The sequence below is a fragment of the Ambystoma mexicanum genome, chromosome 5p (genome assembly GCF_040938575.1).
Source record: "Ambystoma mexicanum isolate Mex_15411 chromosome 5p, UKY_AmexF1_1, whole genome shotgun sequence".
Classification (NCBI taxonomy): domain Eukaryota; kingdom Metazoa; phylum Chordata; class Amphibia; order Caudata; family Ambystomatidae; genus Ambystoma; species Ambystoma mexicanum.
This window is the reverse complement of record NC_090930.1, coordinates 150,545,753-150,563,817: the sequence shown is the minus strand read 5'-3', so window position 1 is coordinate 150,563,817 and position 18,065 is coordinate 150,545,753.

Sequence of the window (18,065 nt, the reverse complement as noted above, 5' to 3'; positions counted from 1 at the left end):
GTCTTGTCGGTCTGTTGGAGGTTCTTCTAGTTAGTCTGTCCATTAGGTAGCTAGGGGCCGCATTATTTAGTCCTTTATGGGTAAGGGAAACCATTTTTAACAGTATTTTGCTGTGGGTCGGCAGCCAGTTATGCTGACGTCTGATTGATGAAATGTGTACTCTTGTTTAGGCCTACTGCAGCTCCTAAGGCATTATTTTGAAGGATTTGTAGTTTTTGGATGATGGCTGTGATAGCCCCACTGTAGAGAGTGTTACAGTAGTCTAACCTGGAGAGTATTAGTGCTTTCGCCAGGATCATGCAGCTGTAGTTGGAGAGGAATAGCTTACCAGCTCTGATGAGCTTACAAGTATAAGCAGTGGAGGGCGTGGCTACGAGAGCCATGTAGGAGGACGCGTTCTGGAGGAGCTCCCGAGATCCTACAACGATCCGGGCAAATATGTGCGGTACGACGGACCACTGACCACCGACGATACACATGCTGGTGTGTGAAGGTGTTGGCCACGCACTGTGAACCTCTGGAGGGCACAGGATTAACGGCGACGGAGATCGGTGACGACGAGTTAAAAGACGCCGGGAACAAAGGGCGACTCAAAATGGCCGACCAGGGCCCGGGACAGGAATAGAAGCGAGCTGCACGGTGGCCCAGCTGTGAAGGTGCACTGTACGCACACTTGCTACTTGAGCAGCCGGTTGATTCCCTGAGTCATGTCGAGCAGGCCAGTGCGACCGAAGGTGAAACAGCCCACCTTAGACGACTTCACTAGGACGTCCCCGAGCCAGGACACTACCAAAAGTAAGGATGCGCTGGCTGCGAGTAGCGCAACGTCTTCGTGCACCAACCAAGAAATCCTGGCGGCGATTGCGGATCTGAGGGCGGCCTGGGAATCAAAGCTGGAACTGGCCGTCACTGAACTAAAAACGGCGCTGGACCGCAAGGTTGGAGAGGTCCAAGAGGACGTTAATTTGCTACGACAGGATGTCAGGGCCCTGGCGGAGCGCACGGAGTCCCTCGAAAAAGAAGTTGGCCCGAATACTGCAGATTGCGCCACCCAGAAGGCCGATTTGCACGCCCTGACACAAAGGGTGGGCAACCTGGAGAGCAGAGCGGAGGAGGCAGAGGGACGAGCCCATCGCAACAACATCCGCATCGTGGGCCTACCGGAGGGGATGGAGGGCCGTGACCCTACGGATTTCATCGAATCCATGTTCTTACAGGAGATACCTGGAGGGGCCCTATCTCAAGGATTTGCAGTAGAAAGAGCACACAGAGCCCTAACGAGGAGGCCGCCTCCGGGGAACCCACCTAGGCCTATGATCGCCAAAATCCTCAACTACCGCGACCGGGAGAGGATACTGGAATACTTCCGTAAAGGAGGGACGATCACGAGAGGAGGGGCAAACATCACGGCTTATCCAGATTATACCTTGACTGTACAGCGTAGTCGCATGAATTTTGGGTCTGTAAAGCGGAGGCTGAGAGAAGCGGGCCACAAATACATGTTACTTTATCCTGCAAAATTGAAGGTCATTCATGCACATAAAACTTTGTTTTTTGAGACCCCGGAGGATGCCATGGGATGGCTCGATGCGCAAGGATGCCCCCAGGAATCAGAAGTTCGGCCCAGAAAGGGCTCGGAAGAGATATGGGAGGCGTAAAATGGCGTCGCAAGATGGTGTGGTTCGTGGGACTTGAATATAGTCGGTGTGACACCTTCGGTAAAGAAGGTCAGATGATTGCACTATTTGTCAAGGACACTGTGATTAATGTTTATTTGACCGGGAGCCTTACAGGGCGATACTCTTTACCCCACAATAGTTTTAGTTGGGTGGCCACTAGGGTGACCTCACCCTACTGGGCTCCGTGCACCGACCGGTGCTTGCGGAGCTAGATGTGGGGGTGCCTGAGCTCTGAGGCTGGAGCTGGGCAGCAGTTGGGGTGTGTGATGTTGGGGAAGGTACGGGGGGGAGGGGAGGGAAGCAGGGGTCTTGTTGTGTGTATAGTTAAAGGGAGTTTGAGCTTATATGAGGAGCTACTGGACCGAGACGCCATCTGTGTCACGTGGGCAGTTGGGAATCGCTACATGGGAGGCAGGAAGAAACGTACTTGCCATGGGAGACCTTCAGATTGTCACCTGGAATGTCAGGGGACTTAATAGTTATTTAAAAAGGAACAAAGTCATGTTGTACCTCAAAAGACAGGGGATTGACATTGCACTACTGCAAGAAACACACCTGACCCGGCACAAGCTGGAACTGGTGGGGAAAAAGTGGAGTGGCACGGTGGTGAGCTCCCCGTACTCTGCCTATGCCAGGGGAGTGCTAATCTGGGTAGCACCGCACGTTCCGCTCAGAGTTACACGGGAGGAGGTGGACACGGAGGGCAGGCTGGTCATGCTCAGAGCCCTGGTAGAGAACAGAGAGGTTTGAATTATTAACACATATGCTCCAAACCAAAATGCTGCTGCATACTTCAGAACCCTATGCACTCGTCTGGGCACATGTGTGGGGGGAGCGACTATTTGGGGAGGGGACTTTAACTGTGTTCTCAACCCAAGGGCGGACTGGTCCGACGGTAAGATTGATCGGCCCACCCCGGCGGCCAGAGTATTACAGACATTGCTGGGCGACTTTGGGCTGGCGGATGTTTGGAGACTGAAATACCCCGATACCTCGCAGTATTCTCACTACTCTGCCCCACAGCACCTACACACGAGATTGGATTACTTCTTTGCCACGTCAGAGGTGGTGATGGCGACCACTCAAATTGAATATAGAGCGAGGGTCCTGTCGGACCATTCGCCCTTGGTGTTGACCTGGCAGTATGGCCGCCCTCGTGCGCGGATACCTACATGGCGCCTCCGTGCGGAGGCGCTTAGGGACTCGGTCTTCAGGGAGGACATCAGGGAAGCGATTCAGCGGTACTTTGAGGTTAACACGGGCAGTGTAGATTCGGCTGGTACACTTTGGGAGGCATTCAAGGTTGTGTTGCGAGGGGACGCCATTTCCAAGTCAAGGGGCCTGCAGGGTGGGGTTCTGACAGAGCTAGAGAAGGCGGAGAGACAACTGGAGCGCGAATGCAGCAAGGCAGGAGGGGACGCAGATTTAGTACTTGAGCTGCAGCAGCGGTGTTCGGAGCTTTGGGAGAGGCTCTGTAACCTTAACTACAGAAAATATGTTGAGAGGCAGCATGCGGGTGGAGACAAAACTGGCCGCCTACTGGCATGGCTATATAAGAGAGAAACCCCTAGGCCCCCGATCAGGATGATAGAGAGGACGGGGAGGAGGTAGACACCCAAGAAGGAGTTAATGAAGCCTTCTTTGATTATTATAGAGCACTGTATGAGGACAAAGGGGGAGGAAATCAGGCAGAGATCAGAAACACATTGGAAGACATAGAACTGCCCAGGATTAGTGATGAAGAGAGGGAGGAGCTGGACACACCTATTACACTGGAGGAACTGGAGGAGGTAGTGAAACGATTGCCCACCTGCAAGACCCCGGGCACAGACGGACTCCCGAGTGAGTTTTATAAAGTGTATAGGGCAGAGATACTCCCTCCGATGCTAGAGATGTTCAACGAATCTTTCGAGAAGGGTCGGTTACCGGAAACGCTCAGAGAAGCGCTGATAGTGCCGCTCCCCAAGCCTAACAAACCGAGACAAAGCTGTGGATCGTATAGGCCGCTGTCGATGCTGAACCAGGACAGCAAGATCCCGACGGCGGTCCTGGCCAATAGGCTACGAAGGGTCATCAGTAAACTGATACACCCGGATCAGACAGGCTATGTCCCCAATAGAAACATAACTCATAATCACAGGCGACTCCACCGGGTGATTGAAGAGGGGAACAGAAGTGATGAAGAGATGGTGGTAGTGTCCCTAGATGCAGTTAAGGCATTTGATTCAGTGAGCTGGCCGTGGTTGCTGGCGGCCTTGGAGGGGTACGGGTTTGGGCCTGGCTACGTGGAGTGGGCGAAACTGCTGTACAGCGAGCCACTGGCCAGGGTGCGCACGGGATCAGTGATATCCAAAAGGTGGCGACTCAGTAGAGGCACCAGACAGGGATGCCCCTGGTCTCCGATGTTGTACATATTGGCCCTAGAGCCCCTAGCGGTGTACCTCAGACAACAATATGACTTGGTTGGCATCGAGGTGGGAGGCGAGAACCATTTGATATCCCTATATGCTGATGATCTGTTATTGTACCTGAAGTATCCGGAGGAAAACCTCCAGTACATTTTAGAGGTCATGGAAAAGTATGCGGAGCTGTCCGGCATAGCGGTTAATCCCGGTAAATCGAGCATGTTTCCACTGGGGAGCTTCGCAGGAGTCCCTCTGGAACGATTGCCGGTGTTGCCCGTGCCCTGGGCAACTGAGTCTTTCCGCTGCCTCGGAATTGATGTATATCATACTGTGAAGGAAGAACACTTGCACAATACCGAGGCGGCTGTGATGAAAATCCGCGAGACTATGCAGTTTTGGGAGAAGCTGCCGTTGGCAATGATGGGCCGGGGGGCGATGCTCAAAATGGTGGTCCTGCCTAGGCTTTTGCACTTTTTCAGTAACATACCATACCTGATACCCAGGAAGTTCTTTGTCAAACTTGACAGTGTATGCAGGGACTTCCTGTGGCACGGCATCCGCAACAGGGTGGCCCTGTGGAAACTGCAAATTTTCCACGATAGGGGAGGCATCAAGCTGCCGAACTTTGAGGCCTATTATGTGGCCAGCCAGTTGCAATACGTGACTAAATGGCTCTCTCATGAGGAAACTCCTGAGTCTAGGCTGGTTGGGCGGGACTGCGCCCCGTTTTACCTAAAAGAGATCGTCTGGGTCCCTAGATCGGACTTGCATGGACGCCCAAGTATGTTGCTGCTGGGGTGGAGAATTTGGCGCAGAGCGTGCCAGTTGATAGAGAGCCCGTGCCCGTGTTCCCCACAGGTGCCACTGGTCGCCTTAACTATGGGGGACAGCCAGTTTAGGAAAATAATCAGGACATACTGGGAATCGGTTGGGCTGGCCACATTGGGAGACATATGGCAGGATGGGGCCATTAGGGAATTCGAAGACCTGGGAGAAGAAACAGGGCTGCAGGGGGGCCAATATGTTACGTACCTAAGGTTAGTACAGATCATCCGTAAGACTTGGCCAGAGACGGTGCTGGCGGAAGATCCGGACGCACTGATCGGAACGATATATGATATATCAGAGGGCGGACATGAGATCTCTAGATTATATGAGTGTCATGATCTCTGCTTCCAAAAGGTCAGGGTTTTCCCAATGCCCTTGGAAGCAGATCCATAACCCAGGTTCCGAGTGCCAACCAGTCCCAATTGGGACCTTTTGGACCCAGTCCTGGCGCCAGTGGCACCAGGCTCATAAATATGCCCAGTCCCAGCGCTGGAAGCGCCGGGCTCATAATGCTTGGGTGGACTTACCTGCAGCAGACCATGCTGCTTACTTGCCTGCCAGTTGAGCCTCTGATCCTCTTCTGTGTGGAACTACTTTTCCTGTTGGGTGGGGCAGGAGCCACTCCCTAGATTCAGAACACTGGAACTCTTCTGGAAAGCAGGAACTCTTTTCTTACCTAGGCGTGGCTGTGGAAGGAGACACCTAAGCACTACAGGAGGCTATTTAAACCACACCCGATGGATGAATCTTGCTTTGCGTTATTCTGCATCCTCTGCAGCAGAACGCTCATCGTGTCTTCTGCATCTGATCCTGGGCCTAAGGAAAAAGGCTTACCATCCTGAATCCAGTCTTCAGCAACACCTATAAAGACAAGAAAGTACAGGTTAGCATTACGGTCTTCAGTGACACCTCTTCACTTACCTGGTCCATCGGCTGTCACCAACGCCTCGCGCTGCATTCCGGCATCTGAAAGACAAAGGCTTACCTACTCTTCGCGCGCTCCGGAGGCCTTCGGCGCTGCAGCCCGCATCTGAAAGACAAAACAAGGTGTGTTTAAAGACATTGGGGAACTTTAATACTCACGTGCCATTACTCCTTTCCACATCTAACCCAGTGGGTATTCCGGCAGCCGCTCCAAACTTGTACCTGCAAAATAAAAAGACAGTTAGAGCGCATCGTGAAGCAGGCAACAAGCGCTTACTTACGTGCTTCCAGGCGCTTCTATCCATCACACGGGCTCCATCTTCAACTCACTTCAGCCCGTCATCCGCCATCGCCGGAACCCTGCAAAACAAGAAACATCTTTACTAAAGACTTTAAAGACATTAGAATTACTCGAAACTTACCGTTCGTGCAGTAAACGACGGACAGCAGTCCTCTGAAGTCAAGAGGCCTGCTCCCCTTATCCAGTGAAGAAACTGGTTACAGCACCCTGCCCCGAGGCAGATGGAGAGCACGGCGTTCACTTACCTAAGGTGAGAAAGTTAACCTTTGGGGTTCTACAGGAGAAGAGAAAGGGAAGAAGAGAGACATTCACTAACCCAGTTCCTTAATCCCATATTTTCTATCTGCAGACATCTTACCCTTCGAGTCAGACATACAGTGCACAGAGGTCCAGCCCAAAGAGCCAGCCGTGTGTTACACATCACCTTTGAAGATACGGTATACGCCCAGTCAAGACCGGCGCCTCTACGGGAATCAGGTGAGCGTTACAGAACGCAAAGCCTACCACAAAACTCCCGTCCAGGCGCTATGGAAACCTCGGATACCGACCAGCTAGCCCAGTTACTTGGGGAACTAAGGGCAGAAGTGCATGCAGCCCGTCAGGAAACGAACGCTCTAAGAAGGGAACCCATGCAAATAGGGGGTCTGAAAGGTCCTCTAACACAAAAGGAGCGGGAAAGGAGAAAACAGTTGCAATTATGCCTCTATTGCGGAAACTCAGGGCACTTTCTTCGAGACTGTCCGGTGAAACCTGCCAAGAAGGCAGTAGGAGCTGCAGTTACCAAAGTTACAAACTCTGAGCAGGGAAACGACCTCGCCCGACAAGAATAGAGGTCCTCTTGCCGAGCGTGAAAACCAGTTCCGTGACCTCGCATTTCGTGATACCTATGGTCCTCATTAGCCCTGATAATCCGGATCGATTACATGCAATTGAAGCTTACGTCGACAGCTGTGCCATCGGCAATTATGTGGATCATGAAATGGTTTTGAGGATGAATCTAACTCTTTGTCCCAAGGCTGTAAAGGACGTCATTACTACAGTGGATGGTACGGAGATAGCCTCCGGGCCAGTAACGCATACCACTCAAGAGGTGACGCTAGTAAGTCGAGATGGACACCATGAGAAGATCGTGTTCGATGTGATCAAGGCCCCTCAGTTTCAGATTATTCTAGGAATACCTTGGTTAGAGAAACACAATCCTCTGATCGATTGGCGAGCAAGAACGGTCCAGTTTCCAGAATGTGTCTCTACTTGTCACCCCCCACCTGGTGTTGCACTGGCAGCAATTTCTTCAGAGACTCCCTAGTTACCTCCCGAATACCTAGAATACCAAGATGTTTTCCGGAAGGATCAGGCTAACTCTCTACCTCCTCATAGGTCTTATGACTGCCAGATAGACCTGATACCTGGATCTACTCCTCCTTGTAGTAGAATTTATGCCCTCACCGAGCCTGAGAACCTTCACCTTCGACAATACCTGGATCAATACCTGGTAAATGGGTTTATTCGTCCTTCCAAGTCCCCTGCTTCTTCAGCTTTGTTCTTCGTTCCAAAAAAGGAAGGAGACCTTAGAACTTGTATGGATTATCGCTCCCTGAACCAGATCACCGTTAAGAATAGATATCCGTTACCTTTGATCCCTGAACTCCTGGACCAAGTCAGAAAAGCATGCATATATACAAAGCTGGATCTTAGAGGAGCTTACCACTTGGTACGAGTAAAAGAGGGCGATGAATGGAAGACGGCCTTCCGCACCAAGTATGGGCTATTTGAATATCAGGTCATGCCCTTCGGACTTTGCAATGCCCCGGCCGCCTTTCAATATTTTATGAACGATGTCCTCAGAGAGCTCATAGATGTGTGTGTTGTTGTTTACATTGACGACATCCTCGTTTATTCTTCATCGGAAACACGTGAAAATGGTCCTCGAAAGATTGCGTCAACACAAACTTTTCGCTAAGTTGGAAAAATGTGTTTTCAACGTGACTGAAGTTGAATTCTTGGGATTCATATTATCACCTGGCGGAGTGCGTATGGATTCAAAGAAGGTCGATGCAGTTCTCAAATGGCCATCACCATCCTCCGTAAAAGGTGTGCAAAGCATGTTAGGCTTCGCTAACTTTTACCGCAGGTTTATCCCCGAATTCTCTCGAATAGTCGAGCCCATCACTGCCTTGTTAAAGAAAAACAAACGTTTTGAATGGTCTACCGAGGCGGAACAAGCTTTGCAGGATTTGAAGACTAAATTTATCTCTGCACCAATCTTAAAACACCCTCGCCCCGAACTCCCCTACATCGTGGAAACTGATGCTTCAAGCCTTGCCATGGGGGCAGTTCTATCACAAAAGGACCCGGTAACCAATCAGTTGCATCCCGTGGCATTTTGGTCCCGCAAATTCTCGCCTCCTGAAATCAATTACACGATTACTGACAAGGAACTTCTGGCTATCAAGTCTGCCTTTAAGGCTTGGCGGCATTATCTGCTGGGGGCCCGACACACCGTTACTGTGATTACGGATCACCGAAACCTGCAATATTTGAAAACCGCAAAAGCCCAATCCTCTAGACAACTCCGTTGGGCATTATTCTTTGCCGAGTTTGACTTCATAATTACCTATCGACCTGGTACAAAGAACGGTAAAGCTGATGCCCTTTCTCGGATGGGAGTGGAAGAACACTTGATCAACCCTAAACCTGTACCAATCATTCCCGAACAAAGAATTCTGGGTGTAATCGCCACAGAATCCATAGAGGAAGTTAAGGATAAAGCCAGGCAACTTGTAACTCCAGCAGACATACAGAATTGGCATCTGCAGGGAAAGGACTTTGCAGTAAAGGACAACTTATTGTATTTCCAAGAACGATTATACCTACCCAGCACAGATTTACAGAAAAAAGTAATCTCTTGTTATCACGATTCTTTAATGGAAGGACATCCCGGTATGGCCAAGACCTCAGAAAAGATCAAGCGCTACTTCTGGTGGCCGTCTTGGAAAAAAGATATCAGAGACTTTATAATGTCCTGTGGAGTATGCGCCCAAAACAAGTCAAAAGGAAAGACCAGCAGGCCTCTTACGCCCTATTGACATCCCACCTCGCCCTTGGCATACGCTTTCTATGGACTTCATCACCGATCTACCTTCATGCTCCGGATACAATACGATTCTAGTAATCGTGGACTTATTCTCCAAGATGGCGCATTTCATTCCGCTCAAAGGCTTGCCAACAGCAGCAACTCTGGCCTGAGAATTTCTCGAAAACATCGTCCGACTACACGGTTTTCCTTCGGTTCTAATTTCGGATCGAGGTAGTCAATTTATTTCTCATTTTTGGCGAAGTTGCTGTCGGTCGGCTCAAATTGATGTGAGACTATCGACCAGTCACCACTCTCAGAGCGACGGACAAACCGAGAGGACCAATCAAACTCTGGAACAGTATTTACGCTGCATGCTGCAACAAACTGAAAAAACTTGGAAAGACATCCTTTGGATAGCCGAATATGCCTACAATAACTCTGTCCATTCGGGAACTGGGAAAACCCCGTTTTTTCTTTTGTACGGCAGTCACCCTCGAACCTCGGAGTTGGATCCCCTCCAAGATCTTGAAACACCAGCAGTAGACTACCTGCATTCTACAATCACCCAAGCCTTTAAGGAAGCTGTTTCTCACCTTCAAAGGGCTAAAGAACAATACAAGAAAGGAGCAGATCAACATCGGAAGGAAGCCCCTCAATATCAAGTAGGGGATCAAGTCTGGTTATCCACCAAATATCTACCTCTAAAAGGGCCACGCACATTCAACCCAAGATACCTTGGTCCCTATTCCATCACTACCATAGTAAACCCAGTAGCGGTCAAGTTGGACTTGCCCCCGCACATGAAGATACATCCGGTCTTCCACGTCTCTCTATTAAAACCCGTGCAACCTCAAACCCGACTAACTAAATCTCCAAAACCTATCCTAGTTGATGGAGAACTCGAGTTTGAAGTCAAAAGCATTCTTGACTCCAAGATCTCCAAATCTAAACTATTTTACCTAATTGACTGGAACGGCTACGGCCCCCAAGAGAGATCCTGGGAACCTGCTGAATATGTCCACGCTCCTCGCCTAATCAAAAGATTTCACCGAACATTTCCTGACAAGCCAAAACCCCCGGAGAAGCCCGGTTTGGGAGGGGCCTTGAGGGGGGGGGGTACTGTCATGATCTCTGCTTCCAAAAGGTCAGGGTTTTCCCAGCTCCCTTGGAAGCAGATCCATAACCCAGGTTCTGAGTGCCAACCAGTCCCAATTGGGACCTTTTGGACCCAGTCCTGGCGCCAGTGGCACCAGGCTCATAAATATGCCCAGTCCCAGCGCTGGAAGCGCCGGGCTCATAATGCTTGGGTGGACTTACCTGCAGCAGACCATGCTGCTTACTTGCCTGCCAGTTGAGCCTCTGATCCTCTTCTGTTTGGAACTACTTTTCCTGTTGGGTGGGGCAGGAGCCACTCCCTAGATTCAGAACACTGGAACTCTTCTGGAAAGCAGGAACTCTTTTCTTACCTAGGCGTGGCTGTGGAAGGAGACACCTAAGCACTACAGGAGGCTATTTAAACCACACCCGATGGATGAATCTTGCTTTGCGTTATTCTGCATCCTCTGCAGCAGAACGCTCATCGTGTCTTCTGCATCTGATCCTGGGCCTAAGGAAAAAGGCTTACCATCCTGAATCCAGTCTTCAGCAACACCTATAAAGACAAGAAAGAACAGGTTAGCATTACGGTCTTCAGTGACAGCTCTTCACTTACCTGGTCCATCGGCTGTCACCAACGCCTCGCGCTGCATTCCGGCATCTGAAAGACAAAGGCTTACCTACTCTTCGTGCGCTCCGGAGGTCTTCACACTGCATTCCGGCATCTGAAAGACAAAAGCTTACAAACTCTTCGCACGCTCCGGAGGCCTTCGGCGCTGCATCCCGCATCTGAAAGACAAAACAAGGTGCGTTTAAAGACATTGGGGAACTTTAATACTCACGTGCCATTACTCCTTTCCACATCTAACCCAGTGGGTATTCCGGCACCCTGCAGCCGCTCCGAACTTGTACCTGCAAAATAAAAAGACAGAGCGCATCGTGAAGCAGGCAACAAGCGCTTACTTACGTGCTTCCAGGCGCTTCTATCGATCACACGGGCTCCATCTTCAACTCACTTCAGCCCGTCATCCGCCATCGCCGGAACCCTGCAAAACAAGAAACATCATTACTAAAGACTTTAAAGACATTAGAATTACTCGAAACTTACCGTTCGTGCAGTAAACGACGGACAGCAGTCCTCTGAAGTCAAGAGGCCTGCTCCCCTTATCCAGTGAAGAAACTGGTTACAGCACCCTGCCCCGAGGCAGATGGAGAGCACGGCGTTCACTTACCTAAGGTGAGAGCGTTAACCTTTGGGGTTCTACAGGAGAAGAGAAAGGGAAGAAGAGAGAGACATTCAATAACCCAGTTCCTTAATCCCATATTTTCTATCTGCAGACATCTTACCCTTCGAGTCAGACATACAGTGCACAGAGGTCCAGCCCAAAGAGCCAGCCGTGTGTTACACATCACCTTTGAAGATACGGTATACGCCCAGTCAAGACCGGCGCCTCTACGGGAATCAGGTGAGCGTTACAATGAGGTGGTGATGACCCGGGTGGGGAAGGACTTGATGGATTTGAGGCTGGACTGGGAAGCGGAAGTGGGGGCGCAGCTGACTGATGGGATGTGGGAACGGGCCATGGGATACCATAAGAAAGTGTCCAGGAATGCTAGATTGCAGCAAATACAGCTATACATTACGCATAGAGCATATATGACCCCGAAGAAAATAGCCAAGTTTGCGAACACAGGTAGACAAGCATGCCCGAAATGCGATGAAGAAGACGCAGACATGACACATATGTTCTGGTCCTGCCCAGTGATTGAAGGCTTTTGGGGGGAAGTGGCACAGAAATTAGCAGATAAGGGGGCCCTGCTACGCATTGACACGGCCTGGGCCTGCCTCCTGGGAGGGTTCCCCAGACCACGGAACACCAAACATCTCGGGAAACTGAGAGACCTGGCGTATGTACTTGCTAAGAGGAGGATAGCCATGAGTTCGAAGCAATGCCATGGGCCAAGAATAGAGATATGGTGGCGGGACCTGCAGAAGTGGGCGGAGGCTGAAACAGTGGTATGGCAGGAAGCGTGTAGCAATTGCGGGGAAGAAGATGTGGGCAACCTAGCGGCTTGGAGGATGTTAATTACGGGACTGTTTGGCACGGAAATGGACCCTGCTGCTTCTGAGGGAGGCGACGCCCAGCCACACCAAGTGTACACAGAACTGTAAGGTTGGTAAGCTCTTGGGGGGGGGGGGGGGGTTTGAAGTGCAGTAACATGGGATTAACTGATGTTTACGGTTGTATTGTATAATGCTGCAAGTTTGGTTTGTATTGTTTTATTTTGAAAATAAAAAATATTTTTTTTTAAAAAAAAAGTATAAGCAGTGGAAGAGGCCAAGGATTTCACTTGTTTGAAGGACATTGTTAAGTCAAGGTAGAAACCAAGGGTTTTTACCTCTTTTGTGACTCTGATGATGTTGTCATCGATGATGAATGAGGAATATTCTTGGCCTTGTTTATTGATATTAGTAGGAGTACCCAAGATTATCAATTCGGTCTTATCATTCAGGCATAGACTGTGGGTAGCCATCCATGCCTGGATTATGAGATAGACCCTATTCACCATTGCCAGATCCGCGCCGTGATCTCCTAGAGGGAGGAGAATCTGTATAGTTGGTGTAGGTGATACCCATAAGGTCCAGAACGTTGAATAATGGTTTGGTGAATATTTTTTAAAGGGTAGGGGAGACACAAGACCCCTGTGGTACACCACATTGGATGGGACACGGGTCTGCTGCTGTCAATTGGGAGAACACCCTCATTGTCCAGGAAGGATTCTATCCATCTGATAGCCTCTGTAGAGAAGTGAGCTGCTGAGTCCAGATGTCTGCAAAGGACCTTGTGATCCACCAGGTCGAATGCAGCCGAGAGATCAAGTACTAGGAGAAGAGCTGTCTTCGCTTTCTCTCCCCCTCTCCCCTGCTAATACTACTGAAACTGCACTGAATCTGCAACTGGGCCATTCACCGTTCTCGGCCCAGCCACTCTCCCCTGCACTGCCTCCACGGCAACCCCTGCACTACGGGACTGTGTCTGTATCCATACAGCCCCCCTTCCCAGCACTTGTCTGCACTTACCTCGCACTTGCCACCAGCTGGCCCTTGTTATTTATCCTGTATGCTGTATGCTTATAACCCTGTACTGCACTTTCCCCTCTCCCTTTCCCCCCATGCACTTTCCGCTTCCCCTCTACCCTTGCACTTGCGCGATCTGAATGACACCTGGCCTAGTAAGATCGTTGTCTGTCTCCCCTTGTTTCCCCCCCCCCTGCCTCGTCGCGCCTTGAAACACTTGTGTATAGGCGCGTTACAAATGCCTTATCATATCATATCATTCCCTTTATCTCTCAGCTCATCAACCTGTGTTTTTAGGTCGATCAAGGCAGTTTCTTTCCCATGTAGTGGACGAAAGCCAGAGTGTCTGGCTCCCATGAGGTTGTACAGATCGAGGTATTTCTGGATGTATGCCACTTTGTCAAGTATTTTGAGTAGAAATGGTACTGTTGTAATAGGGCAGTAGTTGTGTAGAGGAGGTCCCAGATACAACCTGCACCCCTGCCCCCTATTGCGAGTTGCCAGTAAGGTACTCGCCAAGGTATGTGACATACGAGGAGCAGCTGAACCAACAAAGGGCTGCAATGGACCCCTGCCCTGTGTACATTAGAAGATCAATACCTGTTGAAATGCCCATAACCAGGCAACCCTGGGCAGCACGGTACCCAATCAGACAACCGTACCTGCCATTGGTACGAAACAACGAGTATTTACAGACTGTCCACGATGAAACCCCAAAGGCCTTAATGGAAGGCCAATGGAAATAGAAGGCAGCCCCGAGAACAACCAGAAGTGGCTACTGAAAGCTATGCATGCCAGTACCGACAACTGCGAGGATAACTGTAATGGACGAAGGGGAAAGACACTGACAAACGTATGAGAATGGTGCCATGAGACAAGATGGAAGCAACCGCCTTATTGAACGTGTGTAAATAAGCTTGAAATGCGAGATGCTAAGTAATCGAGTCTGCTTGCAATGCTTAGTAGAAGTTAGAGCGACAAGCGCCAACTGTATACATCTACCTCAATAAAGCACAATGTACACGTGCGACTCCATTTTGTATAAACAGAAGTACTCCCAGGCGGCCAAGGCCTGACTGGCCAAGTTTCATATCGAGGCCCAAGCGGAGGAAAAGAGCAGGATCGAAACTTAAAGGATGGCGCATGCCAGGGAAATCGAGGTCAACCAGAGAAGGGGAGGTGAGCATGAGCTCACGAGGCTCCAACTTCAGAGCATGCCAGCCCGCCCGTGAAGGTCAAGATAAGAGAGGCCCATGCAGGTGGCCAAGCGCATACAGAATTAAATGCACAAAAGGTTGGAAACTGAAGCAGATTCACGGTGGACCAACACGTGACCAGACAGGCGCAAAGATGTACCACCGCCTGATGTCATCCAGAACCAGAAGGTGCCATATCTTTTCCTGATAAGCTACTACGGATCCGAGGCCATACCCAGCCAACTAACTGACACATAGCCCTAAACCACTGATTGATGGAAGGGAGGCAGGGTGCATCCTGGGACACCAGGCACCAGGGTGTCTATTCTGCATGCTGCTAATTAAAGTGGAGATTTATGTTTAGGGGCGTAACTCGCCCAATCACAAGGGACCATGTAATCTAGGGTCCAATAGACATTGTAACCAATGAGATGTCGTACGTGTAGTGATGACAATCACGTGTGGTGTAGAGGGATGGGCATAGACGCCCACCCGATAAGAGTTATCCAATCCGTATGCCTTATTTTCATATACAGATATAACACCTATACTTAAGTTACCTTTCCCAACCAATTATATTGCATGATGATTTTTTATAGAAGTGTACGTCATTGATGACGGAATTTTCCAATAAAAAAGGCGTTTGACTGAAGTTCAGAGAAGTCGGGCGAGACAGGTGTTTGCGATGCTGCCGATATCCATAAACTGATGTATGTATTATTAAACGGACTTCCCTTTGCCAACTTACTGAGTCCCTAGTATTGATTTGTGCTGGAGTATGTAAGTCCTACACCCTGTCCTCACACGGTGCAGCTATCTTGTATTACAAGTTTTTGGGGGTCGAGTACTGACCAATGGGCCCGTCAGTAATTTCCTCTCCCCGAGAACAGTTGGTAGGAATAAGTGGATCTAGCGTTTGCTTTTACAGAAGTGGGAGTACCCTGGATTGTTTTAAATTAGTAGGAATAGTACCAGAAGTAAAGGAGGCCTTGATCAGTTTGGAGATGAATGGCGATTGGTCTCTAGCGGCATGGTTTATAATCTGCGCTGGGCAGATGTCACCTTTGCAATTGGATGCTTTCAGCGATAGAATGGTTTTCTCCACATCTAGAGTGGTTGTTTTGGTGAAACAGAATCTGAGAATCAAGGCTGTAGGGGTGTCTCTAGGTGGAGGTGTGTATGAGGGAGGGGGTATCTTTAGTGTGTCTTTTTTAAGTTGATTTTATTTTGGAGGGTGGTTATTTTGTTGGCTAGAGCGTGTTGGATATCCGAACACCAGGTCTTGTTTTTAATGCAGATGTCTGGTGTGAGATTCTTTCAGGATCGCAAACAATTCCTTCATGCTTTAATTGGATTTAGCAACGCGTTCATTGTAAGAATTCTTTTTTGCCATGCATATTTCTTTTTTGTATTGCATTGCGATAGTGGTTACTTTGCCTTTATTTTCATTGTAGGGAGAAAGTCTCCAGGCAGTTTCACATTTCCTTTTCAGGTAACGTAGGTCTTAGTTGTGGGGTGAACCACTTGTTTAGGTGGGCTTTAAGTTTGCCAGCTCTCAGTTTGAGCGGGGCAATTTTGTCCAAAGTGGAGAGCATGATTTTATTGTATTCATGGACCAGTGTACTAGGGTCAAAATTATCAGGCAGTGAATTAAGAGTCGGGAGAATAGCAGGGATCACTTTGTCTGCTGTTATATTCTTTTCATTTCTGGTTAGGCAATTGCAGGGCTATCGAGGGAGGTTTATTGGTAGATAGAGTGAAGGACACAAGTGCGTGGTCCGTCCACAATTGTGGAATGATAGTGGTGATGGCAACTGTACAATTGTGATCAGCTACCCAGTCCAACGTTCTACCTTTGCTATGGGTGTGTTTATTGACTTTCTGTGAGAATCCTAGATCTGACAGGGTGTTGGCTATCTTAGCGGCATGTTTATCCGCTGGATCATTAAAGCCCAGGTTAAAGTCGCCTATTAGTAGTAGCAGAGATGTTATCAGGTTATTAGCTAGTAGGCTATTTATATCTTCTTCGAAGAATCCAAGGGGCCAGGTGGTCTATAAAGTAGATGGATTGCCAGTGACTGGGAGTTCATTAGGGGTAGTTTAGCGGTAAGGATTTCACAAGAAGGCAGAGTTTGAGGAGGGGCTAGTCTTAGTGATAGGCTCACTTTGGAGATAATAGCAATCCCTCCACCTCGGGTTCCGTCTCTATCTTGCCTGGATATTTTGTATCCATCTGGGATGGCTAGCATAAGCGTGGGCCCTGCAGCATTATGTAGCCAGGATTCCGTTATGGAGAGGAAATCAAGGTTTCCCTCTAGTATTAGGTCGGCTATGTCCAACGGCATGGGCAACGAGAGATCTCAAGTTTAGGAGTGCCCCTTTAAGGGGGTGTGCTATTTTGGCTGTCGTTTGGCGAGACCTTGATGTGTTTGAGGCAATTGGCATAGTATTATAGGTTATGGTCTGACTGGCAATAGCGTGAGGAGTTGCTGAAGGTGAAAGCTGGTTGATATTGTTGATTTTATTATTGACAAGGCAATTAGTTTTCTTGTTAAATCGGTGGTAGTGATCTTGTGAGTGATTTGTTTAATTTAGCAAGTCTTGCCCGGAGTCTGAGGTTTCTGTCATTGAGGGTGCTGGGGAGGGTAACATAGGCTTCTAGACCTGTGTCGCATGGATAGTTAGTAGGCAGAGATCTGTGGCCGTTAGCTGCTGCATTTGTCAGATTGGATGGTAATGGTTCCCCCTTAGGTGAAGCTAATCTGTTGCAAGGTTCTGCAGAGCTGGTAGTGAGGAGGGTAGAGACCTTCATTATACAGAATAGTATGCTTTGGCGGGATGTTAATGCCTCTAAGTATTAAGTAAGGTCTAGGCACGCATCTTATTCGTGGTCATGTATGACGTGTAAGTTGGACAATCAAAATCATGGGGACCCTGGCGATTATCTACAGTCTATGATCAGTGGGCAGGGGCCCATGGCGGCCGGATAGCTTCGTGGAGAGGCAGTACGTTAATACATGCAAATTACAGGCATATAATCACGGGAATAGCATTCATTCAGTCAGGGCATCAGAGCATATGCACATGAAAATGTCAATCAATGACTTGCATCTTGTCATTACATTTGCGCATGTTATGCAATAATTACGTAGTTAGAGCGCTATGGGAGGCATATAGGATGAAAGTTGGCTGAGGCATGCTATAGTGAAAGACTAGGCGGTATAAAATAGTCCTTGTATAGTCCTAATATAGTCCTTGTAATACTCCTAAGAGAACCCCTGGATCTAGGGGTTGAAGGATTTTGCAGCTCGCTCTCTTCGGTGGTTTACGATTGATATTATTGGTCAGATTACTGCTTTGCTTTCAACATTTTCTGGCTGTCTGGGTCTCGAACATGGAGCTCTTCAACAGGGGATTACGGGGGATGGGAGGGAATCTCCTCCGGCGTATCCAGTGGTTGGTTGCTTCTTTGGCTGCACCTG